Source organism: Chlorocebus sabaeus, chromosome 6 (genome assembly GCF_047675955.1).
Source record: "Chlorocebus sabaeus isolate Y175 chromosome 6, mChlSab1.0.hap1, whole genome shotgun sequence".
Taxonomy (NCBI): Eukaryota; Metazoa; Chordata; class Mammalia; order Primates; family Cercopithecidae; genus Chlorocebus; species Chlorocebus sabaeus.
This window is the reverse complement of record NC_132909.1, coordinates 30,331,372-30,342,933: the sequence shown is the minus strand read 5'-3', so window position 1 is coordinate 30,342,933 and position 11,562 is coordinate 30,331,372. Positions and strand designations below refer to the sequence as shown.

The following is an 11,562-nucleotide window of genomic DNA, read 5'->3' as shown; positions in this document are numbered from 1 at the left end:
AATAAAGAAAGGGCGGGGGGGGGGAGAGAGAGAGAGACAGAAAGAGAGAGAGAAAGGAAGCAAGGAAGGAAGTTGGAAAAGAAAGAAAGAAAGAAAAAAAGAGAAATCCATTGAAAGAAGGAAACAAAAAAGAAAAGAAAAAGGAGAGAAATCCATCAGAAAGAAAGAAAGAGAAATACATCAAAAGAAATAAAAAAGAAAAGAAAAAAGAAATCCATCAGAAAGGAAGAAAGAAAAAGAAGGAAAGAGAAAGAAATCCATCAAAAGAAAGAAAAAAGAAAGAAGTCCATCAGAAAAAAAGAAAGGAGAAAGAAAGAAAGAAAGAAAGAAAGAAAGAAAGAAAGAAAGAAAGAAAGAAAGAAAGAAAGAAAGAAAGAAAGAAAAGAAGAGAAGAGAAGAGAAGAGAAGAGAAAGAAAGAGAAATCCATCTAGTAGCTCTGTGTTGGGGGATTAAAGAGACAAATACTGGTGGCTGGGAGCCCAGTGAGGAGGCTGTGGGGAGGAAGTACACTGGGATGCTCAGAGACTACCCCAAGTCCCCGCTTGGAACTTGGAGTCTTTCTCTCCTTCATTCTCTGCAAACTCAACATATTCCTTTGAAGCAGAAGTAAAAGAACCTCAGCAGCTCCAGTTCTCAGAATTGCTTGCTGGTCCCAGAATGCAAGGTGCCTGTCTCCTTGCTCCTGGCCAAAAAAACACTGAGAGGAAAGCACTGGAGAGCAGATAATTCAGCTCCTCAGAGAAACACTACACACAGATGTCAGAAGAGAAAATTAACCTAGAGTTTGTGGACTGGATTCTCCTTCAGTCCTACAAGATGCATGTCTAATTAATGGAAATGACTTTGGAGCAATGCCTTTGGTTTCATGAGGGGAAAATATTTGAGACGAAGGATTTGTCCAAATGTATTTTCTTGATCCCTCCTCCAAAGAACCCTGAAAAGGAAGAAAAACAAAATGCAAGTTAAGTGTGAGTGCTAACTGATTTCTAGCTGGTGATGTTTTATTAACAATATCTGGAGCTTAGTCTTTCCGGGCCTCGCTTCTCCCAGCCCCTGCGCCGGGCCGGAGCAAGAGGTTCCGGAGCCCCAGTGCAGGTGGATTCTGGGGTGTAGACGCTGCTGACCAGCCCACCCCAGCCGAGGTTCCCCGCACCACCTTGAGAGCTTCAGCTGTCCCAGGGTGTGCAGATTAGAATCCCAAGAAAATCAAATGGCATCCGGGGATTTCTGCTCACCTGGAGAAGGGATGGAAATACTTCAACAGGTGTGCAGCAAACAACTTTCTCCTTGTAACCTGAGTAAAGAAGACTTGTTACAGAACGCATACTTCAGCAAGCTTCTCCTGAATCTCTCTCAGCATGTGGATGAGAGTGGCTTAAGCCTCACCCTGGCAAAGGAGCAGGCTCAGGCATGGAAGAAAGTTCGACTGCATAAGACAACATGGTTGAGGTCTGAGATTTTACATAGAGTCATTCAAGAGTTGCTTGCGGACTACTATGTGAAGATACAAGACACAAATGTAACTTCTGAGTACAAAAAGTTTCATGAGACCCTTGAACAGCCGCTACTTGTAACCAAACTGATGCGACTCTTAGGTCCTAGCCAGGAGAGGGAGATACCTCCACTGCTGGGGATGGAGAAAGCGGACCTTCTGGAACTCATGCCACGCTCAGAGGATTTGGTGTGGATGAGGGTTCGGTTATAGCAAGAAGTAGAGGAGCAGCTCAAAAAGAAATGTTTCACTCTGCTCTACTACTATGATCCCAGTTCAGATGCTGACAGTGAAACCGTGAAGGCAGCAAAGGTGTGGAAACTCGCAGAGGTCCTGGTGGGTGAGCAGCAGCAATGCCAGGATGCCAAGAGCCAGCAGAAGGAGCAGATGTTGCTGCTGGAGAAGAAAAGTGCTACTTACTCCCAGGTGCTTCTCCGCTGCCCCACTTTGCTGCAGAGGCTTCTTCAGGAACACCGGCTAAAGACTCAATCCGAGCTAGACCACATCAATGCCCAGTACCTGGAAGTCAAGTGCAGTGCTATGATCCTTAAGCTGAGGATGGAGGAGCTAAAGATTTTGTCTGACACTTACACTGTTGAGAAAGTGGAAGTTCATCGTCTGATTAGGGACCATTTGGAGGGAGCCATTCACCTACAGGAGCGGGACATGGAGAAGTCAAGACAGGTCCTGAACTCCTATGAGGTGCTTGGGGAGGAGTCTGACAGGCTGGTGAAACAGTACACCGTACTCAGGCAGGCAACGGAAAACAAGCGGTGGGCTCTCCGGGAGTTCAACAAGGCCTATAGTTGAGCTCTGGCAGGGCCAGGAAACATGGCTTCTGCACAGCTGCTGCCTCCTAATCTTCCTGCTAGTAGGACCACCTTCACCTGGGGCTGCCTTCACTACAAGGGAGTGTGGAAACGCTTATGCTTACTTGAAACACTGCGGTCATTTAGGCACCTTCCTGGTTTCCCTTTATTTTTTATAATGACTGGGCCTCTTCTGGAAAATCTAGCAAGCAGATTTATATAATTTTTATGCATAGCTGTGTATCAGTGTCAGTCCTGTTTTGTATTCGATTATCTCCTGAATAAAGTTATGATATTGTATCTTAAAAAAAAAAAAATATCTGGTTCATCTGCTGTTTGGGAGAGAAACTTTTAATTCCAACTGGTACCTAACCAGTCCTGAGCAGGCTCTCTGAATACCTAACTTAGCACCTATGAAAGGTGGCTCAAGCTTGAAGTACAAAAGGCTAAATAGTAATTTGGAAGTTTGCTGTGCTTCAGAGTGAAGCCCCTTCTTGTCCTGCGTAGACAAAGATGTCTGCTGGGTTTCATGAATGTCGCATGGCACGTGTAATTATGCTAGATAATCACACCTCACCTAAGCCCCGCACCTGATGATGAACGGGCTGTGGCAGGCTCTGTCTCCATCCTCATGAGGAATTATTCAGCACCTACACTGTATTCCACTTCTGTTTGGGCCCGTAAACATACATATTTATCAAGAGCCTTTGCAATTCTGACACCATCTACTTTAAGACACTATCCTATTTGTGGGTAATCAGCACCTCATGAATATTAGATTTCTCCCTTAATTTCGCTAGCGTGGCTTTCTTCTTCGCAGGGAAAGGTCAGGACTCAATCAGGTGAATATTGCTAAGAAAAAAAAAGCAGAACAAACTCCTGCTCTGGGCAGGAGGATGCTGTGGTTCAGGGATGAAAGGGCCTCCTCCCTGCTTTTCTTCTGTTCTCTCCTGAGTTCCCAGCACTCCCCTGCTCCCTGACCCCGACCCAGCCTTCCTGTCTTATTGTCCAGAGATGGCTGCGTGGTTAAATGGCTCATCACTGAATGGAAGCAAATAAGTATCAAAGGCACAAGTACCTGTATGTCAGAAGAACTCAGAAACAGATGATGGACGAGTTGCCAGGAGAGAGCTGAGCCTTGCACTGAGATCGTGAGTGGAGATACATCTTCCTGCTCCCATCTACAGCTCAGAAGACCCAGCCTCACGTCCCAGTCCAGTCCTGGCTCCTCAAGACTCCAGACCCACGGAGAGGTGGCGCTGATGGTGAGACAGCCAGGAGGATGGTTTCTACAGTAACCCACAGAGTGCTCAGAACTCGTTCCCCAAATCAGCCACTTTTGAATCAGAAACTAGAAAGAGGGAGATGGAATAAAAAATAAAGGAATGTCAAGTTAATCACACAGCTGGACCCTGGGAGGCAGTCCATGGGATGGGTGGTATCTCAATAAGGTTTAGGATCTAGGGTCACATCTGTGAGGCCTCGACCCCAGCCCCCCAACCTTCTATTCAGCCAGCCAGCCTTTAATTCATTTGGCTATCACTAAATGAGCACCTACAATGTACCAGACATGGGGCTAAGCACTAAAAGTGCAAAGACAAGCTGGACAGTGTCTAAACCTTTTAAATCCATTCATTCATCTCTTCTTCAGGCTTGTACCGTCTCTACTTAGGTAGCAGATATTGCTAGCTGAATTTAAGGCAAAAGGCCAAACAGATATGGTCACTATCCTTTCACAAAGCACAGTGTTCACAGGTGGACATAGGCTTATTTTGTGTTTATTTGTTTGACAATCGATTATAAATTGAATAAGTCCTAGAGAAGCAAGACACTGAGTTTTGTAGCAAGAAAAACAGGAAATACCAAATCTAGCCTGGGGCCTTTGGGGAGGCTGCTCTGAGGTGAACTGAGGTGAGGAGTGAGGGACAAGGTCAAGGGGCTGAAAGAACATTCCAGGCAGCAGGGGCAACCAGGGGAGAAGACCCTGACTTAGGAAGCACTCAATGCATTCAAAGTGGCACTGCCATTCCAGCACTTCGGGAGGCCAAGGCGGGTGGATCACCTGAAGTCAGGAGTTTGAGACCAGCCTGGCCAACATGGTGAAACCCCGTCCCTACTGAAAACACAAAAATGTGCTGGGCATAGTGGTGTGTGCCTGTAATCCCAGCTACTCAGGAGGCTGAGACACAAGAAACGCTTGAACCTGGGAGGTGGAGGTTGCAGTCAGCTGAGATCATGCCACTGCACTCCAGCCTGGGCAAAAAGAGTGAAACTCTATCTCCAGAAACAAAACAAAGCACACAAAGTGGCACTGCCAGAAGGCCAGGGAACTGGGTAGAGTGACAAGGGAGAGAGAGGTGAAAGATGGGGTAGGAAGGCATAGAGAATGAACAGGGGCTTTCCTTGGAGTCCGAAGACCCCACCAAGGGGTCCATAAATAGAATCTGGTGAGTCTGTGAACATGGATAAAAAGTTATTATTATTATTATTTTGAGAAAGAGTCTCACTCTGTCGCCCAGGCTGAGTGCAGTGGTGCGATCTCGGCTCACTGCAAGCTTCACCTCCCAGGTTCACGCCATCCTTCTGACTCAGCCTCCCGAGTAGCTGGGACTACAGGCGCATGCCGCCACGCCTGGCTAATTTTTTGTATTTTTAGTAGAGATGGGGTTTCATCGTGTTAGCCAGGATGGTCTCGATCTCCTGACCTTGTGATCCATCCACCTTGGCCTCCCAAAGTGCTGGGATTACAGGTGTAAGCCACCTCGCCCAGCCAAAAGTTACTTTGTGTTCACCAGCCTCGAGCTGAAATTGAGCATGTCCCTAATAGTATTAGTAGTACCTGGGATCTTGTCATCGATATAAGCCATAGAGGCCTCCATTTCACAGCACAGTTTTTGCAGATATCATGCTGTATCATTTATAGTGATCCCTACATTGAAATTATGATGCTTATCAGACCTGCTGCTATAATGTATTACTAGAAAAGCAAATCTATTATATTACATTTTAATGTCAATAAGTATATTTCAATATAATTTATTTTCTTAATTCTGTGTATTTTACTACATGCATTTAAAAAATTGTTCAGAAACAGGGTCCACTGGCTTTGCCCAAAGGCATCTACGGTACAACAGAATTAAGGATCCCTGGCTAAAGCCCCCTGGAGGAGCTTGCAGTCTGGAGGGGAAGGCAATTTGGGGCCAGAATGAGCTGAACTATGAATGTGGCAGTGCCAGGGGCTCTGGGAAGACAGAGGAGGCAATCCTTGCACCACCTGGGATGGACATTAGTCATGTCCAAAAGGGTGGTTAGAGGCATCTTCTCAGAGCACATCCCACCCCTGCCACCAGCCAAAGGCAGGTGCAGCACAGGGAAGGCCACCAAGCCAGGCCCTGCCCAGCGGCTGTGTCCTGGTCCGCTTCACCCCAGGAGGAGTGAGAGCAGTCTTCCCCAACCCTCTGCGCCCCATCACCATGGAGACGAGGGCGGAGTCCAGCCAGAGGGAAGACAGTACTCTGTACTGTTATTTACTTACTCATATTCTCCCTCCTTTTCTTGTTCATTTACTCTCTCTCTCCTCTCTCATTCCTGCTTTCTCTTCTCTTTGATTTTTTTCTCTGCCTCTTTTCCCCCTCTCTCTTCCCCTCGCCAACTTCCTCTCATCTCAGTTCACTTCTGTGTTTTTCCTCTGCATTTATTCCACAATCCTTCACTTCTAATGTGCCACAGAGCCCCGGAGCATTAGGAACTGGGTGGGAGCCCGCAAATCTGATAGTAAAGGCTTCTCTCTGCCCTATTTTTAAGGTGGGAAAACAGGCTCAGAGAGTGGAGAACCACACCCCGTCTCTAGATGTGCCTAGTATACCCTAGTCCTAGCCCTGTGCTTTGGCCACTGTGCCTGGAGAGGGTCCCAGCATGACACAGGCCTCAAAGGCAGAGTTGGAAGGGCCTTGGCTTGCCTCCCTGTGGCAGTCCTCAGCAGAGTCTATGGGGTGGGGGGGGGGGAGGGGTAAGTACCTTCTTCCTCATCCAGAATCCCTGCCTTGCCCATAGGAGAGCTGGTTCCCAAGCAGAAGAGCAGCAAACTGAATCCAAACGCAGGGAGCTTTGGAAGGCGTTCTCTCCTCAGTGAAAAGGAGTCTCTCTCTCTGCTCCACCTGCCTCCCCAGCACCTGCCCCGGGAAATAGAACCCCATCATCAGGGAAATGACAAAGAAGGAATGACGGGGTCCCTTGCCAACATGCTGAGCTTGGCGAGGACCTCACAGCCTCTTCTTCCAGAAAAGACAGTGACAGCAGGGAGGGGGAATGAGGTGACATTAATTCCCGTGAAGCCTGCCTGGGACGGGGAGGGCCAGGGCCGGGGGGCCACTTCCCAGGGCGAAGCTGGTGCCCCAGCCCGACCCTCCCTCCCTCCCCTGTGCTTCTGAAGCATTTCACGCACTCATCAGCACCGCAGCACTATCTGGTAGCTGCCAATTTACTTTATTATGACTTGTTGGAGCACGAGGTCTGGGAAAGCCCAGGCACTTGGTAAATTTTAGTTGAGGAAAGTGAAACTCAGTGAGCTTTAACACAAATATAAATGACTGTTGAAACATTTCTAAAGTTACAGAGTGAAGGGAGAAAGTGGCATAATTCACATCACACACCAAAGCAAATGTCTAAACTGCTTTCTTTCCCTCCCAAGTCAGGAGAGGAGCAACAAAATGAGCAAATGGAAATGTCAAAGTGTCTCCCCATTCATGGCTGCCGGAAGGTGGGCTGAGCACGATGGGCCAGTCTTCATGAGATCACATAAGTGAGTCTCTGGCCAGGCCAGAGGGAAGGAACAGCCAAGAGCCCTGCTGAATTTAAAAATATATATGTGAAGATTTGAATGGGGGCCCAAAGAGAAGGGGCCCTCACATTCAAAGTGGAAGAACAGTGGGAGGGTTGAGGGGCCACCAAGCAGGAGCGCTGGGGGCTGCACAAAGACCTTTTCCAGCATTCCTCATGATGGGATCCCCCTGTCTCTCCAAAGCCCTCAGAGAAAGGGCACTTTGGGGTGAGCCACTGTCCATGGGAAGCAGGCGAAAGACCATGGAGTGGTTGCCCGAGCCGTGGCTGGAGTCAGAGGTGGGGCGGAGAGGATGAAGGGCAGGCACAGGAGGTGCTGGACAAGCACAGAATGTGTAACTTATGAGTCAAAACGACTGAAGCACTCTCCTGGCTCACTGCACCACCTCCTCCACTGCTCAGGGGTTGAATGACATGGGATCCCCAGGAGAGGCCAGAGCCCCTGGGGCCCAGGTGCAGCTGAGGGGAAGGGGGCACCCAGCAGGCTGCCCTGACTTGCTGCCCGTCTAGGCCCCTGGCCCTGCTGGCAGAGCTGGCTACAGCCTGATACCAGACTGGGTGAGGACATTATGCTAAGTGAGATGAATCAGGCACATGAAGTACCGCGTGATCTCACTGAGATGCGTAGTCGACTGAGATGTGGAGTCTGATAAAGAAGAAGAACAAGAGGAGGAGGAGGAGGAAGAGGAAGAAAAAAAAGAAGAGGAAGAACAAGCAGTAGAAGAAGAACAAGAAGGAGGAGGAGAAGGAGAGAAGAAGGAAGAAGAAAGAAGGAAGAAAGTAGAAAGAAGGAAGAAGGAAGAAGGAAGAAACAGAATAGAAGAAAGGTGGCTCCCGGGGTGGGAAAGGCAAGAAAATGGTGGGGAGATGTAGGTTAAAGGGTGCAAACTTGCAGTTATGTAGGATGAATAAGTCTGGAGATCTAATGTACAACAAGAGGACTACACTTATGAATACTGTAGAGTATACTGAAAATTTACTAAAATAGTCAATTTTAGGTGCTGTTAGTGTGGACACACTCAAGGAAACTATAGAAGGAGATGGATATATTAAATTTATCATCTGTAAATAATCACTCCATTATAAATATGTATATCAAAACATCTTGTTGTGCATCTTAAATTTACACAATGGAAAAAAAAAAAAGGCTGGCTGGACCAGGACTCAGGGCCACTGCATTCCACCAGGGGGTGCTGTTTGACATCTGCAAACACCATTCACAGCCTCCTCCACCAAATATTTCAGAAACCAATTTCCAAGAATGCAAACACCCTACTCATCTGGCTGCAGAGTTGGGAAATATCTTGTTTCACTGAAAATGAGTTTTACCATCTCCTCAGAGCTCTGAACTTAGCCATCATGCACAGTCTCTTAGTTGGGTCAGTGTTCCAGGGTGGAATTTCCTGACCTTGTCACTGGTTCTTGGCTCTATACCTTACAGCAATTCATTACTGTTGGAAGTGCCTGCATCTGGTTCTGGCCTCTCCTCTCAACCAAGGGAGAAACAAGACAGGGGGCAGGGCTGCAGGAAGCTGCTGCGCTGTGAGAAGCAGGTGTCCTTGGATGGCTTCTGCAAACTCCCCGGGTCCTAGTTTTCTCATTGGTGAAGAAACCAGAATGGGCAGACCAATAGCCTTACAGGCTTGCTCAGTGGCTATCTTGACAAAACAAAAGACCGAAACACAGGTTAGGAGGTGTTACTTAAAATGTACAGGAGGCCATTGGTTTGGACGGTGTTCCTGGCCGTGCATTTGGCCTATGGTCACCCAGCACTCCGGGCTCTGACGCACAGGCAGCAGCTCCTTCCTAGGAAAGTGCCACCCAGGCTGGACATGTTTTTAAAAGCTGATTGCTAATGAGCTGGAAAGGAAAGGAATATAAGCCATTATGATCACTCTAAGAAAGCATCTCTGATTCATGGATCATTTACTATTGATTATCGAAACCAATGCTATCGTGCATACCCTGTGGCTGGTTTTAAAACCTCTGTATCGTTGGAGTTTGGGATTTATTTCAAAGCACTGTAATAAGCAGGACATGACAATGACTTGCCTCAGTACTCCCTGTAATCAAGATAAATTATCCTGCTATTGATGTAAATGGGATATGAAAATCGATAGCGTTCTCCTGAGGAGAATAAACCCTACATTATGCTCACCTCATTTAAATTTTGCCGCAAAACCATTTTGGGGTCAATCAAAAATACATTCCCAAAAATACAAACTTTTATTGCCGTCCATCCTCAGTCACCTCCAGAAACAATTGGCAAACAGTAACAGCAAGGAAGCACTCAGCCTAGGGGCACCTGTTCTGCTGTTGTTATATTTGCCTTATAGAGCCTCGATGCCCACAGACCTACGGCATCCTTTGACACTCACAGCTGTCTTATCATAAATGTATTTACATTGGATACATATGTATTTACGATTTGTTTTCCCCATTGTTAAACAACCTCTTATGAGAATTCAAACTACAATTAATTATATATGAATTTTTTGTAAACAATAAACTCAGCCTGGCGCAGTGGCTCACGCCTGTAATCCCAGCACTTTGAGAGTCTGAGGCAGGCAGATCACCTGAGGTCAGGAGTTTGAGACCAGCCTAGCCAACATGGTGAAATCCCATCTCTACTAAAAATACAAAGATTACCCAGGCGTGATGCCTCACACCTATAGTCCGATACTTGGGAAGCTAAGGCATGAGGATCGCTTGAATCTGGGAGGTGGAGGATGCAGTGAGCCAAAATCATGCCACTGTACTCCAGCCTGGGTAACAGAGAAAGACTCTGTCTCAAAAAAATAAAAATAAATAAACTCAATTTGCATTACTTCTCCTTCTCTGATTTTTGCCTCTTCTTTTCCATCAAGTGCTTGCCTTTTGAGCCAGCTATCTGTAGCTGCTTTTCTTCTGCCAGAAAAGGTGCTGCCCTGAGCAGCTCTGTACTCTCTCTGTCTTTCTTTGATTTTCTCTGTTCTTCCTGTCCCTGAAACCCCATACTTTATTCATTCAGTGGGGATTCTACAGCCTTCTTTCCTGGGAATTTCTTTCAGTGCAGAACCCTTCTGGCAGTCTCGACTTTTTTAATACACCTAACCTCTATTTCTGAATTTGTTACTTAATATATTGTCCTTTTATTCAGCATCTTTATTATAATAAACTTTTTTACAGCAAGACAAGCATAAAATTCTCTCTGAGTCATATCTTTTCAAACTATTTTATCTCAGCCTTAATTCTCCTAGTCTCACCTGTTTAAATGAGGAAAGAGAAAAAGGAAGAGAAGGAGGAGGAAGAAGATGAAGAGAAGGAGGTGAGAAGGAGGAGAAAGGCTCACAGTGACAATCATTTGACTATCACTGGATGTTAGGATTATGAGTGAGTTATTTTATGGCCTTTATTTTTTCAGCATTTTACAAGCTGTCTACAATGAACATATACACTTTATTCCAGTTGCTCTAGAAAGCAGAGCCCATGACAAAACCTTACAGGCTAAAGCTTTGTTGGAGGTGCAATCCCAAAGAAAGACGCAGGAATGAGGAAGAAAGAGTGGGGCAGATAAAAAGCAAAAACAAATACTGCGTAGTACAATTCCAAGCTGGTCACAGTCTCACAACAAAACACAGCTGACTGCTCAGTCACTTAGGACCTCACCAGAGAGGCCACAAGGAACTGTGAGCCACAGTCAGCCAGGAGGGTCAGGAAGGCACCGACTATCTCAGCCTCTCCTGGGCAAAGTCTGCACTGACTCCCCACACCAGCAGACCACGTGGCTCCACTGGAAAAGCTAGGGCCGCAGGGGATCTGGCCCAGTTGTGCCCAGGTGCAGCCATTCCTCCTGTCACTTAGCACCGCACATGGGCGCTCTTGGTCTGCAGAGCTGGTGGCAGCAGCAGAGGCAGCAGCCAGGGCTCCTGGAACACAGACAACCTGAGCTATTGCTAGAGCTGCTCTGGCTGGAGGCAAGGCAAGCAGCTAAGGTCTGCTGATCAAATGCTCTTATAGCTAAGAAAATAAGAAAACTTTGTTTAAAATATTAGATTCCATTATAAAGTCTCTATCCTTTTAGCCTCAGCTTGCTCTAGGTTCATTCAAACCTTTCTATATCCCAGATCCACACTGGACACAGTCCTTTAAGACAGAGGTCATAAATCACAAAATTCATGGGGCCAGGCCAGGAACATGCACAGGAAAGTGAGCTGAGTGGAGGCTGCGGAAGTGCCAGCTGGGTGGAGGTAGAGCGCACATACCTCTAAGTCATGACTGCCTCGCTTCGGCCCATGGCTGTTACACTTTCTGACCTTGTTCCAAAATATTTTAAAGTTGAAAATCAAGACTTCTCTAAATGTGAAAAATCTGATTTTTCACCGTTGATAACAAGTGAACTTTTTTCCCCAATATTTTGAGCTAAACAAAACACGTCAGCT

The 11,562-nt window shown here is 46.7% G+C and overlaps 1 pseudogene; it reads left to right on the top strand.

Moving 5' to 3' along the window:
• The first annotated feature begins 1,156 nt into the window (after nt 1-1,156).
• LOC103234410 (HAUS augmin-like complex subunit 4 pseudogene) lies at nt 1,157-2,613 on the top strand (annotated as a pseudogene).
• The last annotated feature ends 8,949 nt before the right edge of the window (nt 2,614-11,562 follow it).